Source organism: Lactuca sativa, chromosome 7 (genome assembly GCF_002870075.4).
Source record: "Lactuca sativa cultivar Salinas chromosome 7, Lsat_Salinas_v11, whole genome shotgun sequence".
NCBI classification, from domain to species: Eukaryota; Viridiplantae; Streptophyta; class Magnoliopsida; order Asterales; family Asteraceae; genus Lactuca; species Lactuca sativa.
In genome coordinates this window covers 8,961,040-8,971,893 of record NC_056629.2, presented here as the reverse complement: position 1 = coordinate 8,971,893, position 10,854 = coordinate 8,961,040, and the positions used below count along the sequence as shown (strand labels likewise).

General features: G+C 34.5%; 1 non-coding gene across 1 annotated transcript; it reads left to right on the top strand.

The window, feature by feature from the left end:
* The first annotated feature begins 3,301 nt into the window (after window positions 1-3,301).
* Window positions 3,302-3,408, top strand: LOC111908210 (small nucleolar RNA R71). Its single transcript, XR_002855795.1, has one exon. It is a non-coding gene; the product is annotated as a small nucleolar RNA R71 (small nucleolar RNA).
* The last annotated feature ends 7,446 nt before the right edge of the window (window positions 3,409-10,854 follow it).

Here is a 10,854-nt window from a genome sequence, read left to right as displayed (position 1 = left end):
ATCGAACACAGGGAACAGTAAATTAAAACTAAAGACTAATTTTATCTAAACTAATTAATAAGTTGGGGTTTTCTCTAGTTTTACAAGACTAGAAAACTTACTAACTATCACTTAAGCTAAAAACTAGAAAAGCAAAGATTTAAATGAATTCAATAATGGGAAGGACTTCTGTTTAGTTCAACTCAATTGATCCTATGGTTGATATTATGGTAATAGTGCAATGGATTAATTCTTCTATTGGTTACCGATTCAAGTGATTAGATTCACATTCGCTGCACTACTCCTTAGAGAACAAACTAACTCAAACAGTGATCAGTTGTCTAATTTAATTCAATTCACTAGATTATTTATTCGGGTTAATTTAGACTTGTAATAGCTAACTAATTTGGTCTTTTAGTTAACTTCTTGTTGATGGTCATCACACAAGCTCATACATGAATTTACCTATTTTTCTTATCAATTCTAGTTTCATGTTCATTAATCCTAGACATATGATAAAGTGGTCACATAAACATATGAGGTTGACAATTAAAAGATGTTCATACTATTTAATTATCTTCCTATTAACAGAAAAATAGTTATTATTCACACACAAGGTTCTTTAACAAGCTAAAATCAACAAAATCACCAACATTGAATTAATCCTACCATAAATCAAACCATAGTATCAATATTGTATCCCCAAACAGAAGTTTAAGGGTTTTAGCTCATGATTGAGGTAATTAACAACAAATAAACGGATTCTGATTGTCTAGCCATAATGGAAAACAAAAGATTAAGTAGAATGATGAGAATTTGCCTCAAATATCCTTCGGAATTGGATTCTAGGTTGTATCTTCGTTCTCTAGGGTTCTTCTAGCTCTTCAATCGCATCTATTCTCTCCAGAAGGGTTCCAGAATGTCGAATGTCGATCTGAGAAGTTATCTTTATAGATGCAAAACGACTCGTCGAGTCCATTGCCGACTCGCCGAGTCCATCTCTTAATTCCCGTACACGATAAGTCTCTGAGTCTTTATCTTCTCGAATCTTTGATCGGACTCACCGAGTAGTCGACCCTACTCGCCGAGTAGGTGTTGTTTTTGGTTGTTTTCTTCCTTGTTCAATTCCCAAGCTCCCAACCGCTTCCCCCGTCTCCTTTTGCTTCCGAGCTTCACTTTTGGACTGAAAACACAATTCAAGCATCATTAAGTACCTTTTGTCCATGATATGCGATAAATTAGCTTATAAATGATAAAAATCTATACTTATTATGAGGCTAAATATGCAAATATCAAAATGCCCCACACTTGACTTTTGCTTGCCCCCAAGCAAAACTGAATTTTAGCATATTAGAATTACATATGACAACTCCAATCTAACCCAGCCATTAAAAATTCATTCCACCCCACACTTAGTCCATTCCTCCTTCTGCTGCTTGATCTTCTAAAGAATTAGGAAAAATCTTCATGTCCAGAACATGCAGGGAGCTGGTAACAAGCAGATCAAAATTGTCCAAGTTGCTGAGATTTTCGAATGGACATATCGAGTCCATGAAAGCGACTCGGCGAGTTGGATCGTTTTCCTCACATCCCACTGTGTTTTTTGAATCTATTCCCTTCAGTAGCATCTCTATCTCCTCCAAGTCTTTGTCAACATCATCAATTACTCCAGAAGAAAGCAAAAACTTAGTTGGATCTTCTTCTTGCAAGAGTGCAAGTTCTTTTTGTAGTATCTCATCATCCAAATTAATGAATGAGACTTCTTCTTTTCTTCCTTCTTCTTGCTTAATCTCTGGTAGAGCTTTAAACACCGCTGACTCATCTCCTACCCTCAATGTTAGTGTGGAATCGCATACATCTATCAATGCGCATGCGGTATTCAAAAATGATCTCCCCAAAATAATTGGAATTTCGGGGTCTTCTTCCATATCAAGTACCACAAAGTCCACGGGGAATATAAATTTATCGACCTTAATGAGGAGATCTTCACAAACACCCTCTTGGACGAATAGTCGTCTTATCCGCCAAATGGATCTTCATATTTACATGCCTTGGCTCCGGTAACTTCAGCTTTTTGAAGAAAGAAAAAGGCATTAAGTTAATACTTGCACCCGAATCGGTCAACGCTTGAGTAGCAAGTACATTTCCAAATTGGCAAGGAATTATGAAGCTTCCTGGATCGCCCTTCTTTTCTGGTAGCTCACTCAATACTATCTCCGCGACTTCAGCTAAATCTTTTCTAGCAGCAAAGAGACCCTTTAGCAAGTTAAAATACTTGGGAGTTTGAAGCATTGTTTCTACAAATGGAACGTTTACTTGAAGGGCTCTAACATGCTCCATGAAAGCTCTGTATGCTTTAACCTTTTCAGCAGGTATGGTTCTGATTGGGAATGGCAAAGGAGGGTTGTAAGGCCTTAAGGAAACAATAGATTTGTCATTAGGGCATGGACTCGTCGAGTCCATTAGAGGGACTCGGCGAGTCTGGTCGGGTTTAGCTGGACCTGACTCTTCTGCCTTTTCTGTATGCAACTTGGAGATCTTCTGTGCAGGTGTGAAAATTTCTTCATAGATGGAAGTCACAACGTTCACATTCTCCATTCTCGGATTATTCTCGGTTTTACTTGGAAGTTGACCCGGTCTTCTCTCGTTCACTTGATGTGCAAGTTGTCCTAGCTGTTTCTCAATGTTGAGAATAGAAACTTGCTGATTCCTTAGCATATTTCTGGTCTCTTGTATTGCAGCATCATGATCATTGTGTCTTTTTTCGGACGTGGATATAAATCTAGTGAACATTTCTTCTAAATCGGCTTTCTTTACCATAACTGGTTCTTCCTTTTGATAAAATCCCCTCTCTTTCTGCTTGTATTTCTCCTCCTTCGCCTTCTTGTATTCTTCATAAGGGAGCCATTCCTTCTTCGGTTTTTGCCAATTCTCGTCGTATCGATCGCCGCTTGAGTAGAACACTTGAGCTTTCTTGTTTCCATTTTCATCCAAGTCACAATCCTTCGTGAGATGAGGCCCTCTACAGTTCTCGCATCCAACTCGAATAGCATGGATTGTTTGATCCATTTTTGTCATTCTTCTATCTAAACTATCGAGCTTAGCTATCATCGCCGCCATGCCATCATTGGCCGAGTTCACTACCCCCCGACTTACTTCATTTCTCGGGTTGTGGTATTCTCTAGAATGCTTAGAGAATTCTTCAATTAATTCCTTGATTACTGGGGGTGCCTTCTTTGTGAGTGGGCCTTGCGAGTCGAGCAATTGCCTTGTGGTGACATTGACTCCATCATAGAAGATGGAGACCTCTTGTTGGCTATTAAGGTCATGGTGTGGGCAATTTCTAAGAAGACCTTTGTACCTTTCCCAAGCCTCATAAAGAGACTCTCCGGGTTGTTGCTTGAAGTTGGCAATGGCTTTCTTCAACTTGGCTATTTTGGAAGGCGGGCAAAAGTAGCCTATGAACTCTTCTTTCATCTTAGCCCATGTGGTGACCGACCGGGGAGGAAGTGACTTGAGCCAATCCTTTATAGCACCCTTGAATGTGACTGGAAACATGCGAAGTAGCTGGGTCTCGCGTGGCACATTTGGTACATTGAAGTAGTCAGTCACATCATTTACTTCATCCAAGTGCTTGTAGGCGTCTTCGTGGTCTTTTCCATAGAAGGGAATCTCCTTGAGTTGAGCGAGGATATGAACCTTAAGCTCAAAAGTAGCAGTTGCGGGAATTGCCGGCTGCACAAGTCCCAGGACAGTGTGATCGCGCATCCTCTTCTTTTATTCCCCCATGGGGACTTCATTGATATTAGCCATAGTGATAGCTAAATCGTCCTCAAAATTGGATTCGTGCTCGTATGTAGGTTCTTCTTCTTCCTCGGTCTCGTACTCGGTCTCTTCTTTAATCGGGTCTTCGATTGTCAAAGAGGCACTGGATGCTCCTGATTTGCTGCTCTTCTTCTTGCTGAAAACGGACTTGAGGTTCTTTAGTGGCGAATTCTTTGAAGAAACGGATTCTCCAACGGCTTTTCCTTTGCTCCTCCTTAATGCAGATTCCGGGTCTTCGAGAAAAGGGACCAGAGGTGTATCAGATCCCCGGGTCATGAAACAACTGTAACCAAAACAAGAAAAACGCGTAAAAAGAACAAAAATAATATAAAAATTAAAACTGTAAACAACGATGGACTCCCCGGCAACGGCGCCAACAACTTGATGTGTTTAAACCAACTTAGTTTTAAACCTACTTTTTGACTATAAAATGAACACACAAAGGCAGTGGACTTATCAATTGTGGTAAAGCTAAATAAGTAGGGTATCGAACACATGGAACGGTAAATTAAAACTAAAGACTAATTTTATCTAAACTAATTAATAAGTAGGGGTTTTCTCTAATTTTACAAGACTAGAAAACTTACTAACTATCACTTAAACTAAAAACTAGAAAAGCAAAGATTTAACTGAATTCAATAATGGGAAGGACTTCTGTTTAGTTCAACTCAATTGATCCTATGGTTGGTATTATGGTAATAGTTCAATGGATTAATTCTTCTATTGGTTACCGATTCAAGTGATTAGATTCACATTCGCTGCACTAATCCTTAGAGAACAAACTAACTCAAACAGTGATTAGTTGTCTAATTTAATTTAATTCACTAGATTATTTGTTCGGGTTAATTTAGACTTGTAATAGCTAACTAATTTGGTCCTTTAGTTAACTTCTTGTTGATGGTCATCACACAAGCTCATACATGAATTTACCTATTTTTCTTATTAATTCTAGTTTCATGTTCATTAATCCTAGACATATGATAAAGTGGTCACATAAACATATGAGATTGACAATTAAAAGATGTTCATACAATTTAATTATCTTCCTATTAACAGAAAAATAGTTATTATTCGCACACAAGGTTCTTTAACAAGTTAAAATCAACAAAATCACCAACATTGAATTATTCCTACCATAAATCAAACCATAGTATCAATATTGTATCCCCAAACATAAGTTTAAGAGTTTTAGCTCATGATTGAGGTAATTAACAGCAAATAAACGAATTTTGATTGTCTAGCCATAATGGAAAACAAAAGATTAAGTAGAATGATGAGAATTTGCCTCAAATATCCTTCGGAATTGCATTCTAGGTTGTATCTTCGTTCTCTAGGGTTCTTCTGGCTCTTCAATCGCAGCTATTCTCTCCAAAAGGGTTCCAAAATGTCGAATGTCGATCTGAGAAGTTATCTTTATAGATGCAAAGCAACTTGTCGAGTCTAGTGCCGACTCGTCGAGTCCATCTCTTAATTCCCGTACACGATAAGTCTCCGAGTCTTTATCTTCTCGAATCTTCGATCGGACTCGCCGAGTAGTCGACCCTACTCGCCGAATAGGTGTTGTTTTTGGTTGTTTTCTTCCTTGTTCAATTCCCGAGCTCCCAACCGCTTCCCCCAGCTCCTTTTGCTTCCGAACTTCACTTTTGGACTGAAAACACAATTCAAGCACCATTAAGTACCTTTTGTCCATGATATGCGATAAATTAGCTAATAAATGACAAAAATCTATACTTATTATGAGGCTAAATATGCAAATGTCAGGGGTCGTGGTAGGGGTGGTAATTATAGTAGGTGATGGGTAACGGTGACGAGTGATGGAGACAGGTGGTGGGTGGGTGGGTGGTGGTAGGGGTGGTGATGGTGTATGGTGTTTTTGGTAGGTGATAGGTGGGGTAGTGATGGCGGGAGGTGGGTGATGGTGATGGGTGGTGATGTTGGGTGGTGACAGTGGGTGGGTGGGGGAGGTGGTAGTGCGTCGTGGAAGTGGAAGTGGGTGGTGGTGATGGGTGTTGGTTGGTGGTTGTGACGGGTGGTGGTCATAATGATGGGTGGTAGTGATGGGTAGTGGAGGTAGGTGGGTAGTGGTTGAGGTGGGTGATGAGGGTGGTGGTGGGTTTGGTTGGTGGTAGGTGAGGGTGGTGGTGATGGGCAGTGGCGGTCAGTGGTGATGGGTGGTGGTGGTGGGTTGTGGGTGATGGTGATGGGTAGTGGCGGTTAGTGGTGATGGGTGGTGGTGGTGGGTTGTGGGTGGTGGTGATGGGTAGTGGATGTGGGTGGTGGTGGTGGTTGTGGTGGGTGGTGGTAGCGGGTGGTGATGATGATGATGGATGGGGTTGGTGGTAGCGGGTAATGGTGGTGGGTGGTGATGGTGGATGGTTTCCATAGTTGGCAGTGTCGGGTGGTGATGACGGGTGGGTAGGGTGGTGGCGGTAGGTGGTGACAATTAGTGGTGGTTGGTGTTAGTTGCAGGTGGTGGTGGTTGGGACGGGTGGTAGGGTTGATGGTGACAGGCGGTGGTGGTGGATAGTGTTGGTCAATGGTGATAGTTGGTGGTGGTGGATAGTGTTGGTCAATGGTGATAGTTGGTGGTGGTTGGTGGAGGCAGGTTGTAGTGGCTGGTGGTGGTTGTTGGTAGTGGTATGTGGTGGTCTTAATGGTGGGTGGTAGTAATGGGTGGTGGAGATGGGCATGTGGTGGTTGTAGTGGGTGGCGGTGGCAAATGGTGGTGGTTTTCGTAGGTGGTGGGTGGTGGGTGGGGGTGGTGGTGATGGGTGGTGGAAGTGGGTGGCTGTGATGGGTAATGGTGTTGTTTGGGTGGTGAGAGGTGTTGGTTAGTGGAGTCTTTTTTTTTTTTTACTTATTTTTTGATTTATATTAAAATTATTTGATGATTTTAATTTAAAAAAAATTATGTTATCCAAATTTTTTTGCAAATGTTTTCGCAATAAGAAACTTTCTCGATTTGAATGCTCCACATATATATATATATATATATATATATATATATATATATATATATATATATATATATATATATATATATATATATATATATATATATATATATATATATATATAATTTACAGTTTCCGGAGAACCCGAGAACTAAAAATTGAGCGTTAGATCAAAACTAATTTACTAAGGGCATGATTGTAATATTACCAATCTCATTTAATGTTTATTTTTTTTTTTGGTTATTGAAAATATTAATTGAAATGTCTAAAAATTTACATAATAAATCAAAATTTTGGATTTTTTAAAAAATAGTATTTTTCAGCTTTTTTTTAAGTGCAAATTTTTTAATTTTTTTTATAGAAAACATGAATTTTTGAAAAAAAATATTTTTTAAAAAAACGCAATTTTTTTAAAGTATTTAAAAATCAATAAAATAAAAAAAAATAAAACTGGAATATTTAAAAAATACTAAAATTTTTTAATAAAAAAATCAACATTTTAGGTACACATGTGCATATTTTTACAAATGCATATATGCATATTTTATATACTATAATATTTGTATGAAAATCATAAGAAAACTCATTTTATTTACTAATTTATAAACACAATAGAATAAATATTTTATTCGATACAAAATAAAATATAAAAAACAAAAACATGCTATAAATTTTCAAAGCATTTTCATGTCTTCGTGTCAATATTTTCATATTTTCTTCAAGTTATCATTTTTCACGTCTTCAATATTAACCACAATTTCTTCCATATCTACAAGAAAATTAAAAAAAAAAAACTGATTGATGCATAAACACTCACAAAAATACATATGTGATTTACATGTGATTAATATATGAATCACAATACATATGAATTACATGTGATGCATATGTGAATTATATGTAAATTCCATGTAATTTATATGTGAATCACATGTGATTCATATGTGAATCACATGTGATTTATATGTGATTTACATGTGAATCAAATGTAAATCATATGTGAATTACATGTGAATCACATGTAATTCATATGTGATTTACATGTGAATTACATGTAAATCACATGTAATTCATATGTGATTTACATGTGAATCACATGTAATTCATATGTGAATTACATGTGATTTACATGTGAATCATATGTAATTCGTATACGATTTACATGTGAATCACATGTAAATCATATGTGATTTACATGTGAATTAAATGTAATTCATATGTGAATTACATGTGATTTACATGTGAATCAAATGTAATTTATATGTGAATTACATGTGATTTACTTGTCATTCTTATGTGAATTATATGTGATTTACATGTGAATCACATGATTGAAACTAGGTAATTTTGTGAACTTATATTGAAACTAGGGAAAAGCTTACTTTACAGGCATGATTTGCTGTATCCAGTTTTTATGTTCATGATTTGTAATGTTCATGCTCAAATTCATTCCATCTATTGGTAATACACCCATTCCAGGTGAATCTTCCATCATTGCCCTTGCAAACACATCAGATAAAAACACTTATTATTTCGAGTTATTCAGATTCAATCTAACAAGAGTTAGTAGTTTAACAGATGTAAGGTCTTCACAATATCTCATAGAATTCAGAACCAGATCAATTAATCATATCAACTAATTAACTAGATCATACAAATAAAAAAGAAGATATCGTTCACTATGAGAATCAAAACAGATTAACAGAACGATTTTGATTGTACTTCAAGAGAAAACTCAACATGGATTGGTAATGAATGCCAACAGACTCATATTGGAATTTAAAACGATATAACCATTTGATAACTGTCAGTGGTTGAATATATATATATATATATATACACACACACACACACACAAAGAGAACGAGAGAGAGATACCGACGGATGAGCAGAGGCAGCGATGGATTCCAGGCGGACTCCTTTCGATCTTCAACACATCAAGTCATAATTTGACTATGATTTGAATCTAAGGAAGAACAATAGAGACGAGGGTTATGAATTGAATATTAGGAACCGAGCAAAAACTAAAATTTCAATCGATTAGAAGAAATTTACCTTCATAATAATCCACAGGTAGATTCGATTTAGGATACCTTCAATGATTTAAGCCCTAAGTGCTTGATATCATGACTTGAAAATTGGTAACAAAGTTCTATTGACAATCGATTTCGAAGAACGGATTTTGCAGAAATCGATTCTCAGGCATGAATTTGAGATCCATGAGTTGAATCACTTTTTTTTTTCCGATTAATGATGAACAATCAATTGTTGATGGAGAAGGGAGGGAGGCTAGAGGATAGCTCTCGCTCTTTTATCTTCTAGTTCCTCACATCGAGAATATGAATAAGCCAAGTTCTTTTTATATACCAATAATATATATATATATATATATATATATATATATATATATATATATATATATATATATATATATATACTAATAAAAGAGTAGTCTTTTTGCCAAGTGTCATAATATTAGAACTCCTAATTAATATGATGCCACTTGTCATTCTATTAATTCTCTATTTTAAATTCATTAAACCTCCTAATTAATGTGATGTTATTTGTCAATCTATTTATTCTTTATTTTAAATTTTAAATTTTATATTATTGTTTTCATTAGTCCACAAATAAAAAGAGTCTAATATATATGATAAATTAATTCCACATATTTATTTGAATCAATAATTATAATTTTACATAACTAATAAAAAAATCTCTTAATTAATAATGTATTTAAAATTTTATATAAAATAATTGATTAATAATTTTAAATTTTTTACTATGAATATTTAATTAATTTTGTAACCGTGGTTTCCACGGGTTATAAACTAATATATATATATATATATATATATATATATATATATATATATATATATATATATATATATATATATTTCATACGTTGCAACTTATGTTTCTTTATATCAATCACAGTGGATACTAAATCAATCACAGTGGATACTAAAAACTAATTACTGATTAATATTATACTAATAACCAATTCTATAAAATGGAAGGCTTTTCTGAGGCTTCAAGAGAGAAAGACCTTGAGAGTTTTCGTTGGCGTGCCTATCTTTGTGGGCTGCCAAGGGTCATCATAGGATCGAAAAAGCTTGTGTTCCACCGTTTGAGAATACTATGACCCCTTTTAGTGAGAATATTTCAAGGGAAAACTGCAATAAAGTCCCTACATATTGGCTTCATAATCGATTTAGTCCCTATATATATATTTTTTTATTCAATTAAGTCCCGAATACCGGTAATCGTATTCAATTTAACCCCTTGACCCGGTCAACAGGTTATCCAACTTTCAAAAATTACATTTTTGGCACAGATTTCAAAATTTATTACAAATGTGGTCCAAAAATTACACTTATGGCCCATATTTTAAAATTTTGTTACAAATTTGGTCTAAACTTTATCCTTTTTGCCCAAAATTTAGAATTTTATTATGAATTCATCATAACTTTAGTTTTTTTACAACTTTTTTTTTCTCAAACAATTGTTTCTAATATGTTTTTTTATAAAATCATATTTATACAAAAAAACGTAGTCACATAAAATTCTTATATTTTTTATATAAAAACTTTTTTTTTAAGTTTTTTGTATATGAAATATCTAATTATAAAAATAGGTATTTATTAAGTATATAAATATATACAAATCCGTTTTTATAAAAAATGTATACAAAAACATATTTTACAAAAAAAAAATGTGTACAAACACCTATTTTATCTATATTTTTTTTTATAAAATCATGTTTGTTTACATTTTTTTTATAAAAACGTGTTTGAACGATTTTTTATATAATACGTGTTCGTATACATTTTATAAAATGTATACAAACACCATTTTATAAAATATATAGAAACATGTATTATATAAAAAATTATTCAGACACGTTTTTATAAAATGTATACAAACGTGATTTTATAAAATGTATACAAACACGTATTATATAAAAAATTATTCAAACATGTTTTATAAAAAACAAATATAAACAAACATGATTTAAAAAAAATATAGATACACACCTATTTGTGTGCATATATATATATATATATATATATATATATATATATATATATAT